The sequence below is a fragment of the Aotus nancymaae genome, unplaced genomic scaffold (assembly GCF_030222135.1).
Source record: "Aotus nancymaae isolate 86718 unplaced genomic scaffold, 86718_ANA_hifiasm-v0.15.2.pri h1tg000064l_1, whole genome shotgun sequence".
Lineage (NCBI taxonomy): Eukaryota > Metazoa > Chordata > Mammalia > Primates > Aotidae > Aotus > Aotus nancymaae.
In genome coordinates, this window is record NW_026988479.1 from 2,845,661 (window position 1) to 2,862,584 (window position 16,924).

A 16,924-nucleotide genomic window follows, 5' to 3' on the forward strand; every position below is an offset into this window, starting at 1 on the left:
CTTCAGTGATCTCATCGTTATGTATATCTATGAATGCAATAAGCTTGTATCAGCATACTTAAAGCAAAAATTACAGGAAACACAAGAGGAAATAGAAACACATTAGGTAGAGGCAGTTTTAATGCCCATATCTCAGTTCATGACATAGCAAGTGAATAAAAAATAAGTTTGTAAATGGAACACATAAATAAGTAATAAGTTAAGTTTGCTAACTAATTGCTTTGCACAGAATTAAATTCCATGACTTCACATTCTTTTCACATACCTACAAAGCAATGGAGTAAATTGACCATGTTTTAGACCACAAATAAAACCAGAGTCAATTTTTCAAAATTAGAAGATGAAAATATTAGTGAATAAGAAGTGTAAATATTGTAAAGGAAGAGTAAATAAAAGCAAATCAATTCATAAGCTATTGGAAACAAGCCAGTTCAGTAAGGTGACTAGTTACAAAATTAATATTAACCAAATAGCCTTCCTAAACACACACAATAATTAATTAGAAAATGTAATTAAAGAAAAGACTATCAACAATGGCAAGAAAAAAAGATTAAATACATAAGAAAAGCTTATGAAAAATATTTGTCTATATTTTTGCCAGGCACAATGGCACATGCCAGTAGTTCCAGCTACTCGGGGGCTGTGGTGGGAGGATGACTTGAGTCCATAAATTCCAAGCCAGCCTAGTCAATGTAGTGAGACCTTATCCATAAGATAATATAAATTAAAATGAATCTTTTAAAATCTATATTTTAAAATATAGGATCATAATAAAAATGTCATCTGAGTTTGATTTTAATATAAATGAGCTGATTTTAAAGATCTAATAAACTTCTATTTTATTTTTATAAAATAAAAAAACTTTTATTTTTATCTAAAAAATAAAATACATATATATGGCAACATGCACACACACACACACACACACACACACACACACAAAGACAGAATTTATATCACAGAGAAGGCAAAGTATTTGCAACATGCATTGCATATATAGGTCTAATTTTCTTAGGGTGTGAAGATCTCTCATAAACTAATTTTTAAAAATCAATAAGATAAGATGGAGATCACAGAAAAGGAAGTACAAATAACCTTAAACACATAAAATAATTTCACTCTTAATATGATAAATATACCTGTAAATTAGCAAAGATTCAAATCTTTTTTTTTTTACCTGTGTATCTTTTTTTATTTTATTATTATTTTTTAAGACAGGGTTTCACCATGTTGGTCAGGCTGGTCTTGAACTCCCAACCTCAGGTGATCCACCCGCCTTGGCCTCCAAAGTGCTTGGATTACAGGCGTGAGCCACCACACCTGGCCTAAAGATTCAAATCTTTGATAACAAACTAGTAGGAGAAGAAGTAGGGAAGCAGGAACTCATACTACACTGGTGAGAGTATTAACTAGAATGTCATCAATGCAGAGCGATTTGGCAATATCCATTAAAATTCCAAAGACACATATAATTTGATCAAACAACTTTACTTTTGAGAACTTATTCTACAGATACACTTGCACATGTGTAAAATGAGTCAGACATATCTAAGGAGAATCAATATAGCATTGCCGGTATTTGCAAAAGATTGAAATGAATTAAACAATCAGAATTAATACAAGTTAAACAACTGCCAATATACTCTATTCATTGAAGGTTTAGGTAAGGAGATAGTAGAGTTATAAGTTGTTTGGGACGATGTTAGTACCATCTGAAATCTAAGCTAAAGGATTTGGATTTTATCCTGTAGTCAAGTGAGGGAAATCAAAGTTTTCAGGCAAGGATCATGTGGTCAGCCTGGTGGTGGTATGCAGAAATCTGAGTTGGGTTCCAGAGTTCAAGCGCAGGCCTTAAATTTGCACGAGAGCTGTAGGGATGGTAAGCCATTGATGCAAAGAGGCCATAGAAATCGTTACAGTTTTGGAATTTTTATGACTATAGTTGATGGAGTAGGGAGAGCTGTGGAGTATTATTTCTAATTACTGCATAATAATGACAGTATTAATAAAATTAAAAAGGTAAAATGAAAATAGTTTCATGGATAAGGTAATTAATTTATCTTGTAGCTGATTGCATTTGAGAACATAGTGAGCTTTCTATGTAATTAGAAACTGGAACTGATGTTGCAAAGAAAGATTAGAGAGGGAGATGTAGAATCAAGTGTTTCTGTTAAAGCTCTTTGAGAGTAGATTCTTTCTCTTGTGCATAAGCAGGGAATGTACAATTGGGATTGCCATCTTGAAAAGAGATATGCCAAGAGTCTGACCTTGATATGGTTCGGCTGTGTCCCCACCTAAATCTCATCTTGAATTGTAGCTCCCATAATTCCCTTCTGTTGTGGGAGGGACCCAGTGGGAGATAATTGAACCATGGGGGCAGTTTCCCCCATACTGTTCTCATGGTAGTGAAAAAGTCTCATGAGATCTAATGTTTTTATAAGAGGAAATTTTTTTCGCTTGGCTTTCCTTCTCTTCTCGTCTGCCAACATGTGAGACGTGCCTTTTGCCTTCTGCCATGATTGTGTGGCCTCCTCAGCCACATGGAACTGTGAGTCCATTAAACCTCTTTCTTTTGTAAATTGCCCAGGCTCAGATATGTCTTTATTAGCAGTGTGAAAATGGACTAATACAGACCCTTTCTGTCTAATGTAGTGGTAGGGTGAAGATAGATGGGGGCAGTGAGGCAGTGGCCAGTGATAATCTCTTGCAAGCAAAATGCTAAAAGTTAGTTGACTATGTATTGGTTCCTGCCATTCTCAACTGAGTGGAGGAACATGATTTAAGCCCTGGGGTCAGCTCTCATAAGTGTGCCTCTGGGGACAGCAGAAATAAAATGTGACAGAACCAGCCCTTGTTAAATGATTCCAGTGTCTGATACCCACATGAAATAAGTATTTCTCAAATAAGAAGGCAGGGGTCCTAAAAGAAAATATATTTTGGAAGACAGAAGCAGTAGTTAAAAGGAAGTTAGAGGACAGATTAATGCAGCATGATGAACCCAAGGGAAGAGAGAGTCTTGAAAAGGAATGGCCTTTTTACCCATAAAATAATAGTGCATGAACAAATATAGGGAATAACAAAATCACCACAGATCTGTTTCCTGACTGCCAACTTCAATGACTCTTTTCCCAATTACCCTTCTCTTTTCACACAACACTGTGTAGTTATGCCATACAGTTAGTGTTCTCCCCATCATTTAATGTGTACTTCTGTTATAGTATCTTGCATTTTTTATTCTTGCCATTTTTGTGCTTTGATACATGTATTTCCTGCTGCCTGTAATCTCTTTTAGGGAAGGAATTCGTTTCTGTTATTTCTGGTCTATGGCTTCTAGCATAGTGCTTTACTCAATAAATGTTGGTTATGTGAATATTTTGAAATATTTCCAGGAATCGTAGCATCTAGAATTTAAGCTGTGGGCGATGCCACATGCCTATGCATATAAATTATGGAAGGAATCTTAGCTCCCGTCTCAGATCATATTCTGAGGCCAAGTTTAATTGACTCACACTAAGTAAAATGAATTTTATGTATGTGAAGGAAACGAAGAACTAAATTATCTCTGGAATAACATTTTTGATATGATGGAAGCAAAATTATGAGTCTTTTGGAAAAGGATGATAAGAGCACTCTGCAGCGTCAGCAACTGCAGTGCACTGATGAAACTTTATGATCCTTGGTACATTCATTTACTTATTCATTTAACGAAGATTGGCTGAGTGCCTACTAAGTACTTGGGACTAACACTGGGGATACAATGGTGAATGAAACAGACACACTTGCCCTTGAGTTCATAAGCTTATATTTATGGAAGATGGACAGTAAACAAATAGATTTATATTGTAATATCAGGAAGTGCTCAGTGTTATGAAGAAAAATGAAGCAGAATGTTCAGGGAAGGCCTCCCTGGGGCAGAGGATATGTGGAAACAGGACTCTATTCAGCAAGGGGGAGCAGCTGCGAAGAGCCCAATGTGTGAGGGGGCTGGAAACAACACTAGGCCAGGACGATGGAACAGACCTCCAGAGTGAGGGAAAATGTGGTGGGAAGTGAGGGCAGAGCAGGGCCAGGGGTTGGGTCACTGGGCCTTGCAGGCCACGGTAAAGCTCTGTGGAAAAGCACCATAGCCAGGCAGATGTGGAGCAAGTGGGCCGTTACAATGTTAGTGAGATTTCCAAGTGACACTGGGTGAAGTCAGGGCTCAGGTGGGAGCAGAAGTGTGGAGGGGGTGTGGTCAGATACTGACTGTTTCCTTGGTGGAGCTGACAGGATTTTCTAAAGGACTAGATGTGGAGTGAGAGAGAAAGTGAGGAGTCAGGGAGGTCTCTAAGGTGTGTGTGTGTGTGTGTTTAAAATAAACTTATTTTTAGAACAGTTTCAGATTCACAGAAAAATTGAAAGGATAGTACAGAGTTCCCATATACCCCATACCCAGTTTGCTTCTTATTGATAACATCTTACATCAGTATGGCACATTTGTTATAAGTAATGAGCCAATATTACTATATTTTTATTAACCAAAGCCCATATTTGTATTTAGTTTCTTTAGATTTTACCTAATGCCTTTTTCTGTTCCAGGATTTTATTCAGGATACCACAGTGAGACTGAATACCTAGTGGGTAATGATAGACCATATATAATAACAGAACTCTGACCCACAACTGCAGCAACCAGTCCAAGAAGCTAAACAACTAGCCCTATAGCAATTGGCCCCACATGGCCAGAACCTAATAACAGACAGTTTCCCTAATTTTTGCCCCAGCTTCCAACTTAGGACCAACTAAAGAAAGCCATTTAAGTCCCACGTACTTAGGAAGCACTTGAGTGGTCGACCAATCTGTTAAATGAATGAATGCACTCCTAACCCTGGTCCTGTTTGGCCCACCTACAGCTTCCCCATGAGAAAGGCCTCCCATCAGAAGCTTCTCTTTTTCCCCCTGTAAAGCTTTTCCACTCCTCCGAGTCTTTGCCTTTGAGTTTGCACCAAATGCAAGTGATGGTGGCTACTCCCCTGCTATAGCAAGCTCAAAATAGTTTTTTCTTGCTCTAATTTGGGTATTCTTTGTTTCTTTCCATAGCACATTACAGTGAGCTGTTATTGTCTCCTTAGACTCCTCTTAGCTATGATAGTTTCTCAGGCTTCTCTTGTTTTTGATGACCGTGACAATTTTGAGGAATACTAGTCAGATACACTGTAGAATATCTCTCTATTCTCATGATTACACTGGGATTATGGTTTTGAAGGAGGAAGACCGCTGAGAAAAAGTGTCATTTTCATTACTTAATATCAAAAGTATATTCTCTCAACATGACTTATTACTGGTGATGTTGACTTTGATCCGAGGTGTTATTCATCAGAGCAATTAGAAAAGCACAGTTGCCGTTGCCATTTATCAAATAGGAAGAGCACAAGAGGGGCAGGATATTTGGAGGAAACACTAAGAGTTTTAATTAGTCTCCTGCTTGGACACCAAAGTGAAGCTATTAAACAGTTGTAGAGTTTAGGAGAGAAGTTATAGCTGGACATACAGAGATGGAAGTCATTAGCATACAGATGTTGTTTAAGGCTGTGTACTGGTGAAGACCACTGGGAGCTTGAAAAGAAGTATGAGTACTACCTACTGGATCATTTCAACAGGAATTTTTACTATGAATAAGTATAGTTGTGTTTTTCCCATGTTAAATTTTTTTTTTCATCTCTTTTTACTTGTTACTCTAAATGAAAGGCTTCTATCTCACTACTTAAGTGTTTTGGCTATGTTATTTTGTAGATGTCCTTTATCAGATTAATGATTGCTTCTATTCCTAGTTTAACAAGAGTTATCATGAATAAGAGTTCAATTTTATCAAAGGCTTTTACCTGCATCTACTGGTGTTATCAGATTCCTTTTCTTTTTAAATTTGTTAAATTTCATCAATAAATATTTCTGAGGGCTGGGCACAGTGGCTCACGTCTGTAATTCCAGCACTTTGGAAGGCCGAGGTGGGTAGATCATGGGGTGGGTAGATCCTAGCTAACACAGTGAAACTCCATCTCTACTAAAAATACAAAAAATTAGCCAGGTGTGGTGGCACGCGCCTGTAGTCCCAGCTACTTGGGAGGCTGAGGCAGGAGAATCACATGAACCTGGGAGGCGGAGATTGCAGTGAGCCAAGACTGCACCACTGCACTTCAACCTGGTGACAGAGCGAGACTCTGTCTCAAAAAAAAAAAAAAAATTCTGAAGTAGGTCCACCCTTCTATTCCTGGGGGGAAAACAATGCTACTTAGTCACAATGTATATCATCAACCGTCATCACCATCACCATTATCATCTATTCCTCAATTCAATTTTCTAATATTTCATCTAGAATTTTTCTTTTCTTTTCTTTTGCAGGCAGCGTGCCCAGAGTCAGCCTTTTCATCTACGTTGATGAGGAAGAATGTCTTATTTTCTTTCGTCTGGTTAGGAAGCTAACCATAATGAAAGCTCACCACTTAACTATCCCTCGCTTGTCAGGGGAGGAAATTAAAACTCAGAGAAGGTAACCCTCAGACAAGAGTTACTTTGTTAATTAGTGGCAGAAACTGTGCTAGATTCCTAATCTAGTATATTTTCCACCTAACCCTGCTGACCCGCTTGGAAGCGGTTCTGTGAGATAGGAAGCAGAAGGACACCAAATGGCTGTTCCCATGCAGTTGGGTTGATTGGTGAGTTACATAAATTGGACGCATTCGCCTCACAAGCTCTCTTGTCAAAATTTCACTTCTAAGCATCAAAGAAATGCTGAATTGCCAAAAGAAAAAGCACATGGACCTGAGCTTTAAATATTGCTTGAAAATGAAGGTGCCTGTAGAAACAATTATGTTATGTTACCTTTTCTAAACTTATAAAATTAAAAGAGAAAAGTGTAATGTTCTGTGAATTAAAAGTCTTGAGAAACACTACTACAGATATAAATATTTAGGAGTTATGCATTAAGAGTTACTGCTTGAAGTTATGCAAACTTTTAACTTTGTAAAAACACAAAATTCTAGAAAACGATTAGAATACTTTGTAATATGTTATTGCATATTAACAGTAATTCCTTGGCCAGAGAACTAATTTTAGTTGCATGGTTTTTTTTTTGAGACGGAGTCTCACTCTGTTACCCAGGCTGGAGTACGATCATGCGATCTCGGCTCACTGCAATCTCCCCCTCCTAGGTTCAAGCAATTCTCCTGCCTCAGCCTCCCGAGTAGCTGGGACTACAGGCATATACCAGCATGGTTTCTTATTCAAAGAAAAATTTCAAAATTTCCAAAAGAAACATTTGTTCTGTCTCCTACAAGAATATTTTTAGTGAACTCATATTTGAAGGAGAAAAAAAGATGACTATGAGGACATTTTGGAATGTGTGTACTATACATGAATCTTAATAGAAAATTCAACTCAATTCAAAACATGTTCATAGTACTCACTCATGTAAAAGTTTGAATGTAGTGGTATCCTAAACTCCGATTCATTACCATCAAGGAGCTCATAAATGCATAGAGAATGTAAGCATGTGCAGCCAATAATACTACAATGTAGAAGGATTTTTATGGTACAAGAAAACTTTGAGCGAATCCTTGAAAGTGATGAGTACCTATTAGGAGAAGGTGGAAAGGGAAAAACACGCTTCAGTTAAAGGGATTGGTAGGAGCAAAGGTGCATGGCTTCAGGCTTGGGTAGGGCAGATCCTTGCAGCTGGTGCCTAGGAAATACAGAGCAGGATACAGGAAAAGGAGAAGAGTCTAGAAAGCAAGGGTAAGTTGAGTTATTAAGATTTTACCATGTGAGCAAGAAAGAGTCACAGAATGTTTTTACAAATATGTATTTGAGAAAAATAATAAAGTTTCTTCTTCATTTTTATAATTTAAGATTGCTGTATTTCCTTGTAAGATAAACGTTTCAACAAATTTTACAGGTGTCAGTCAACTATTGTTCAAACTGGGCACACATCAATCAAATCTAGCATCATGTGTGTTTTATTTATTTGGAAGTAAATTTTAACTATCAGTACAAATGCCAAGATAGTACACAAAACATCCACAGAGACTTTTGTCATCTCTTTTTGAATTGTACATAAACATTTCCTACATAATCCAACATACAACAAAGCAATAGTACATCTTTTTCTTTCAATTTGCAAATAATGGAAAAACAAGTATATATATATTACTAAGTGTAATAAGACACTAAAGCAAGTTGACAGTTTATGTCATAGGCAAGAAATGATCTAATACAAATAATCATTTTTTTCAGCATCAGTCAGTCACTTCCATAACCAAGTGTTATTCTGATAATAAAACTTGCTGCCAATCAGAATTCTGGTATATAGTCATACCATTACTCAACTTGTAGTACTGCTCCCCACCTTAGGTTTTTACAACTACTAACATAGAAAACTGTTGAAAAGTAGGGGCAAGCATTTGCAAAAACAAACAAAAAATCCCCAGCTTATTATAAGCATGAATATATATGATGGAATTTCTTCCCAGCAATAGACATTCAAACCAAGAAATCACCAGAACTAAGTTTGCCAAGTTATTTTGCCTATGCCCAAGAAGAGATGCACTTATATATCCAACAGAAGAGCTGAAAATCAAACTTAGTGTTTAGTTTGGGGGTGGGGTGGGAAATTCAGCCACCGTTTAAAAATGACTGTCTTAAAAAAAATGACCACCAAAAATAGGTTCACTAAATTTATTTTTAAAATCATAAAAATGTTTCTTACAAAAGAGCATTACATTCTGAATACTGCTCTGAACAGATGCCAGGGACATGTGGACTATTGTCACTTTTCATCCCTGTCCCATCCCCCAAATGTTACGGTGACCACAAAGCAAGGTGTTTACAATAATCACATGGGGGGAATTTTTTTAAACCACCAACAATAACAAAAAGTAAAATCCACTCACTTTGCTGCTGTTTCAAAATTTCAGTGCTCATTTTTGCATGCCCTTCCCCCTACCAACCCTGTTTGTAAAGAACTAAAACATTACATCTGATGAACAGCCAAGATTTCACTATACCTCAAATGCAGAACACCTATGAAGCAGAGGAATGTTGGCTTTTTAAACAGAAGCAGATTTTTTTTTTTAAAAAAGATGCAGGACTCCTTCAGTTCTTCACTAGTCTTAGAAAAACTTTGAGAATACTTCTTCACACTGTTCTGGAGCAAATACTATGCATTCTGTACCTGGTCCTGTGTTCCTGTAATGGTAATGATCTTCGGATCCTTCTAAAGGTTCATCAATTTTGATCAAAGCTCCCGACTCATGACAAATTTGTTTAATCTGCTGACCACCTTTGCCAACAATCCAGGATCCAGCCTGCATCCAGTCAAATCTTTGGAAATAGTTACTTGTGTAGTAATAACAGGCCTACCAAGATCACCATATGAGCCACAACCCCCTGCATAGGAATAATCATATCTGGAGCCACCCTGTGGTTCATAAACCATCTGCCATTCTGATGGGCTCAATGTATCTATTGCAGAATCCCAAGTTTCATCAGCACTGACACCAACCATGCTGTCCTAACAGTCTCCAGGTCACCCTCTTCTGTCATAGGCCATTAGGTCTCCCCCTCTAGGTGGTGGTGGTGGAGGAAGAGGAAGATTCCAAGCTCTGCTACCACCCCAGCCACATCCAGTAGGAGGAAGAGGTGGTCCTCAACGAGGCTCTTATCATCATAATCTCTTCTAGATGGAGGCATGGGATGCCCACCTCAACCAGGAGGCATTCTGTCAAAACCACCTGTTCCCAGCATCAGAAATCCCACTGGGTGTCCATGGCGGTCATCAAACATTGTAAAACCACCATAATCATAGGTTTTATCATAAAAATTTGGATCATAAGGCTGTGCATATCCTTTGATGGGAGACTCAGATATAAGATCAAGGTTGATCTTTATACACACTACAACCCTATCTGGTTTTCCTCCCGTAAGAACAACTCTGTCAGTGGAATGAGGACAGCATTCCTGGAAAAGCTTGAGGGTTGGTTGAGTGTTCTCTCGAAGTTCTTTGATTTTAGCATCTTTGACCCCAATAATTCCTCCTGCTAGATTCTGATGAATCAACAGCCCCAACGCGCAGTCAAAGTCACTTCCTTTATAGTGTGGGTAATTTAAGCATTCCACAGCATCAGATTCAAGTGGGAGCTGGCTGGTTGCAGTGGGTGATGGCAACTGCAGGCCCTCTTCTAAGGTAGAGATGATTTTCTTCAGAATTTCTCCAATTGTTTCAAAATCAGCACTGCTATTCAATATGCGCTTGGGGCCACTGTTGTCTGGGACTGAAACACTGCAGTGTAGTCTGTACGAACAGCCTTAATATTCTTGCCTCCTTTTCCAATCACTGCCCAGCATACTTGCTCTGAAGCAGCATGCGTAATTCAAACTTCTCTTCAGTGTTTCTAGATCTTTTAAATGCTTGTTCCTCTTCCATATCTTCTGCAGGGCATTTACCAAATTTACCATTGGTTTCAGTGTTAGGGAACGTTTCTTCTGGTTGTTCAGTTTCCATTTTTTTGTATTAAGTGGACACACCAATCCATAGTGGGACACAGGCTGAGTTTGCTCTTCCATAAAGAAATTAAAGTAAATTCTAGTGATGATTATGTGTGTGGGGGCAAAGGACAGGTATTGAAATTTGCATACTAAACTCGTGTAAAAATGAGTGACTTCTCGATATCTCTGTAATAGGATAATCCATAAGTTCTACTGTCCAAATTGGAATATTTTCTAGAACAAGAAGTGGGCACTTTAAAAAAATCATGCTGGGACAACAACCCTAAAGTGGATTGTCCCAGACAAATTGAGAGCTAGGGTCCCACTATATATCACTAAATTTCCTTTAGTTGAAAGCAAACAAGCAAACAAACCTTGATTTGGAAATTACAATTCAGACTCAACCAAGTAAAAGTTCTTTTGGCTTAAAATAGTCATTATGAGATGAATATCTGGACAATTTTAAACTCAAAGAGTAAGAGCTAACACTGTGAGGTAGGCCCTGTGCTGAGCACTCCACACATACCAAGTCATTTAATCTTCATACAAAAAAACTACGAGGTAGGTATTAATATGACTATTTGTCCCACTTTATGAGTGAAGAAATGGAGAGACTGTGTTTAAGTGAAAGGTCCAAGGTTAGCTGGTGACCCAGCAGACCCAAGATTCCAGTCCAGATTTTTTGGTGCCAGCCGATGTCCTAGTCCTTGCTACATTGCTTCTCACACTCTAAGCTTCAGCTCACTTGCCTCCTAAATTTGAATTTCAAATGGATAAATTTTTTTTTTAGTACAAGTGTGTCCTATGCAACGTTTGAGATGAGACTCCTCCTTCTTTCTGGTTGCCAAAGGAGCTTACTTATCCTCAGCATGGTTGGGCACTGGGTGTGGGTGTGGGCCTCTGATCCCTATGTCTCAGCCAGTACCCTTGGCATTATCTGTTGAAGTGTTCTTCTGGTTGTGTAACTCAGAGCCTGCTCTCCCAGCAGAGCCCATCATCTCTCAAGCCAGAATCAGTTGTGCCTCTACTCCTGGTTATGCTGCAGATGCCTAGTCTCAGCCTCATCTCTTATCCACCTGGAAATATTCATGAATATTTTTGAATGTTTGCATATTCAGAGAATATTATGAACATTAAGGACTAGCTTAAGAATATTTAAGAATAGACCTAATAAACCTGATTCAGGCTAGAAAAAAGGACTCAACTCAAATGGGAAACAGTTTTGTTTGGCTATATTCATGAGCAAGTAAAGCAGAATTCCACAATAGCACTTGCTCACTCATTATAGCTCACAAATGAATTCTATTATATGTTAGAGACTTCCTATAAAGAAGAATTTGAGTTGTTAGCAATGATTGAAAAAAAAAAAACAAACTAAGTAGTTCTTTCTGCCACAATTTTCCACTGACTGCCTTCATTGTCTACCACTAAGAAAAAATCTTCTTGCCTTACCACCCATAAAGCAGACAAGCAGTTGAGGTACAGCCTAAGGATTCTACTTTCCAACTCCAGCTCTACACACCATTTCCAGAGCCTTAGTTTCCACATTTCTAATACTGGAATAATAATACCTGCCACACAAAGTTCCTTTAAAGTTTAAATGAAAAGCAGTAAGTAAAACACGAAATACAGTAAATGTAATTCAGGGTTAACTTCAAAGCTCATCTTATCTCATTGTCCATGTAGTGCGTTGAATAGTGACCCCCCAAAAGGAGACATGCCTACCTGGAACTTGTGACCGTGACCTTATTTGGAAATAGGATCTTTGCAAGACCTACAAATATCTTGAGATGACATCATTCTAGATTTAGGGTGGGCCCTAAGTGCAATGAGTATGCACTCATAAGCAAGTATGCTTATAAGAGAAAGGCAGAAAGAGATTTGGGACACAGAGACATGAGGGAGAAGGCCGTGTGGAGACAGAGGCAGAGATTGGAGGTGTGCTGGCACAGAGGCAGAGACTGGAGGTATGCTGGCACAGAGGCAGAGATTGGAGGTGTGCTGGCACAGAGGCAGAGATTGGAGGTGTGCTGGCACAGAGGCAGAGATTGGAGGTGTGCTGGCACAGAGGCAGAGATTGGAGGTGTGCTGGCACAGAGGCAGAGATTGGAGGTGTGCTGGCACAGAGGCAGAGATTGGAGGTGTGCTGGCACAGGCCAAAGAACACCTGGAGCCACCAGAAGCTGGAAGGGGCAAGGAAGGATTCTCCACTCGAGCCTTTGGAGAGGCTCTGCTGATACCTCAAGTTTGGACTTCTAGCCCCCAGAACTGTGAAGGAATCAATTTCTGTTGTTTTTAGCCAACTAAAACATTAGCTGCGGTAATTTGTTATGATAATATTAGGAAACTAATACAGCTCACTCCCAACCCAACAGCAAATCATGACAGTTCCATCTTCAAAATACATCCAGACCGTGTGCCACCTCCACCTCCATTAGGGACACTAAGCCACCATCATCTCATTACCGGTCATCCTGCATTCATCCTTGCATGCCCTGTAGTCACACAGCAATCAGAGTGTGATCAGAAATTGATGTCAAATCTTGTCAGTTCTCTGCTCAAAATCCTCCGCGTGCTTCTCATTTCTCTCAAAATGCAACGAAAGGCTTTCTCATGACCTACAAGGCTAGACATGATCTGGCTCCACTCTCTGTCCTCCCTTCTTTACCTCTTCATAGTCCTGCTTCCTTGCTGTTCTGGACACATGCCATGCACACTCCCTCCTTGAGTCTTTGCATGCTCTTCTTTCTGCCCAGATAAGCACAGTCCTGCTGCATTACAGGTCTCTGCTCACATCTCACCTCTTCAGAGAAGCCTTGCCCATTCATCCTATCTGAAGTGCTCTTACTCCAATTACTGTCAATATTACCTCACTGTTTGTTGACTCCTCAAAGTGCACATCACAAACAGTACTTACTTTACTTTCCTGTTCCTACCCTCTCTCCTATTAGAAAGTTAGAAAGAATGTTCCCTAGGTATCAAGACCTTGCCTGTCTTGTTCATTAAATTTCCAGTACCAATGCTCAGCACATTGCAGCCACTAATACTTATTTTCTGAAAGGATGGAGAAACCAATATAACTTATAGCTACTAAGGGTGTTGACGAGAGATGAAGGTGGAATCTGTCTTCAGCACCACCCCAAACAGCACTTTCTGGAGACTGACCTGTACTGCTGCCTACACACATTCTCAGAGGATAGGAGTCACCACCAAAGAAAACCACCCATAGTAGTTGCACAGTGAGATCTGAAGTCATAATATTGCTACATAGTATTAACTTTTCAGTGAGGTATTTTAGAATGATTGCAACTGTCAAGCTCAAGAGATAGATTAATGTTAAATCTATAAAAGAGTTCCTGGAAAAAAATTGAGGACAACAAAAACAAATTTTCATATGCTAATGCTAAGCAGTTTAAAAAATGTTTTTGTATGCCTGATTTTATTTGACTCTGTCACTTGTCTGAGTTAGGGATGGTGGATAGTATTATTCTCACTTTGCAGATAGAAATATGGAGACTTATGGAGATTAAGTGACCTGTACAAGGGCAGGCAATTGTGCAACTGGCATTAGTCTCAGACCCAAATCAAGACTTCTGATTTCAAGTTTCTTATTTTCTCCTATAGCACTCCATTAATTAATTTATTTAATGTACCTTATTGAACACCAAATATTTCAGGTACTGTGTTAGGTGCAGCATATAATGATAAGAAAGTTGATAATCTGTCTGCTATTTTACAATTTAAAAAATGTGCAATACATGTACTTGGAGAAAAATTCAGTACAGTAACTGCTACTCTTCTCCCCTCTCCCTCTTCCCAATCCTTGTCTTCTGACGTAATCACTGTTACCTGGAAATCTTTGATTATACAGGTTAAGTCCCCTGTATCTGCCGCGAGGTCCTTCCTGGAGGTGCTGACTGGACTAGCTGACCTTGGCTAACTCATTTCCATCCCTTGGGCGGTTGTGGCACAGGATGAGTGAGCTACACCCGTGGCAATCTCGTGTAAGGGGGTTGCGGAGTAGAAAGGAGGCCAGTCCCTTTGGAGAATGCTTCTAGAGGGCGTGGGCAGAGCCAAGTCTCGGTGGTTGAGAAAATCTTGGTACCGAAATTTAACTTGCAGCGTCCGGGCCGAGTTCACCGCCTGTGGGACAGACGGGGCGGGGCGATGCGGGAGCGGGGCGGGGTGATTCAGGGGCGGGGCGGCGCGGCGCGCGGCCGACGTGGCAGCCGCAGGAGCATGCGCCGCCAGTGGCCATCTTGTAGGCGGGGACGCGTGGAGGTGCGCTCTAGTTTGTATCTTCGTTGTCTTCTCCAAGCGGTAGTTCTACGTCCCGATCTCCCTATCCCCCACTCTTCAGCGATCACGCAGGCACTCTCCCGGTCCGCAGGTGAGCGCCAGGTGGCTGCAACGCGCGTGTATGAGGGTGGTGGCATGGCATGGCTTGCAGGCGCCAGAACCAGACCCCGAGGGACGCAGTCCCTGGAAGGTAGGCGGGCCGGCCGGCACCACTGGACGTCGGGGTCGTTTCTGAGCCCATAGTCGCGCGGTCCGGGCGCTGCTGTGGCGGCGTGCGGGGTGCAGCAGGCAGGAGTGCTCCTCGCAAGGCGAACAGTTTCCGCTGGGGATGGCATGGTGGGTGCAGTTCGAGGGTCTCGCTCCGCGACACTTTGCTTCTGTCCAAGGACCAAGGCAGGAGCGCCCTGGCCCTCTGGCCCCACCTTCCAGTGCTCTGACCTCGGGAGAGACTGGCGGCGAGCGCCCGCGGACCTTAGCCCGGCCCTCTCTGGCCTGGAGACGTGGCAGAGCCTTGCGGGGAGGCCGCGGTCTCCTGAAACAGGATTTCGTCCGCTCCGGCCCTGGAGAGGCCCAGGAGGCTAGCGAGTCATCACACCTGGACCGGCAATGAAAGGAAGCTATTTTCCCTGAGGTTCCCCCGTCGATGCTTAGAGCTGCTTCGGAGGGTTTTTGTATTCTCTTGCTTCTTTGTTTGGTCTTGAGGCCTGCTTCAGGCAAATTTATAGGTTAGCAAATTTCCTAGATTGGTAGAATTTATAGCCAATAGTGTTTTTGTCATTCGAAGTAGTTATTTTGAGAGACGCGTACATTTCTGCGATCGTGACACATCTTGGCATTCAATCTTTCTCCTGTGCAGCCACTGTTTAATTCAGTGAAAATTTATAAAATTTTACTTTGGAATCACATTAGGCTCTAGCTAGCGCTCACTGTAGTAGAGGCAATCTTGTGGCATGAGTACGTCAGCAGTAATTGCTCTTAATGTGTTAAAAGTTATCAAGCTTCACTGTTCAATGTCTTGTATCCTTGTAAATAGCCATCCACTTTTTTTTTTAAACAGAAAAACCAAGGCACAAGCAAATTGGAACAACAGGGTGTAGCCAGACTGAGAACTCAGTTTTCCAAGCCGTTTTCTTCACCTTTTCTTTAATGTTGGTACATGAATATTACTTTTTGTGACAAAACTTGAGCCCTAAAACCGTTACCAACTCTTGACACTTCCGTGTTTGTTTTTTTTTTGTTGTTGTTGTTGTTTTGTTTTGTTTTGTTTTTTGAGACGGAGTCTTGTTCTGTTGCCAGACTGGAGTGCAGTGGCACAATATTGGCTCACTGCAACCTCCGCCTCCTGGGTTCAAGCGATTCTTCCGCCCCAGTCTCCCGAGTAGCTGGGACCACAGACAAGTGCCAACACGCCCGGCTAATTTTTGTATTTTTAGTAGAGACGGGGTTTTACCATGTTGGCCAGGATGGTCTGGATCTCTTAACCTCGTGATCCGCCTGCCTTGGCCTCCAAAAGTGCCGGGATTACAGGCGTGAGCCACCGCGCTCGGCCCGTGTTGTTTTATCATAATAGGTTTTTTAGTAGAAGGCACTGTGTTTATGTATGTAAAATTTACCACAGTATTGCCATTACGCCAGTTTTCATATAATAAGCCGTTAAAAACAAAGAAATTGATATATTTATTCCACGTTATGGCTTTGTTTTCGTCGTACAGTTTCTTTAGCCGACACATTTCTTAATGTTAGGGATTCTCTTTTTATAGGGCTTCTACTAGTCATTGTAAGGATTAGGGAGCATCTTCAGTAGAAGGGTGAATGACCAATAAAAATTAAATGAAGAAAAGAGGTAGCCTTGGTTGGGGAGTGATAAAATCTCCAAAGGGGAATTTCTGTCTCAAGTTATCTACCTTCAATGTATAGGTACTGAGTGATATAAAATTATAAAATTTTATTTTGGAATCAGATTAGGCTCTAGCCTAATTCAGCCTCCCTGGATCCCTGTCTTCTAGTTAGTGCCATAGATCTTTCCTACGTTCACAGCCAAACTTTTTGAAAGTGTTATGCATATTAGTCTCGCCTGCCACTCCTCGATTCAGTTCACACTGGCTTC

The 16,924-nt window shown here is 40.6% G+C and overlaps 1 protein-coding gene and 1 pseudogene across 3 annotated transcripts in view; one reads left to right on the plus strand and one right to left on the minus strand.

The window, feature by feature from the left end:
- Positions 1–8,355: 8,355 nt before the first annotated feature.
- LOC105714165 (heterogeneous nuclear ribonucleoprotein K-like) lies at positions 8,356–10,869 on the minus strand (annotated as a pseudogene).
- Positions 10,870–14,774: 3,905 nt separating this feature from the next.
- Positions 14,775–16,924, plus strand: part of PRRC1 (proline rich coiled-coil 1) — a 32,981-nt gene continuing 30,831 nt past the window's right edge. Inside the window, exon 1 of one of the 3 annotated variants that reach the window (XM_012448028.3) lies at positions 14,775–14,908. The gene's annotated coding sequence lies outside the window, so the exon portion shown is untranslated. Of the gene's footprint in view, positions 14,909–14,942; positions 15,008–16,924 lie in introns of those variants that run through there. The other 2 variants (XM_012448044.3, XM_012448035.3) reach the window with 2 other exon arrangements.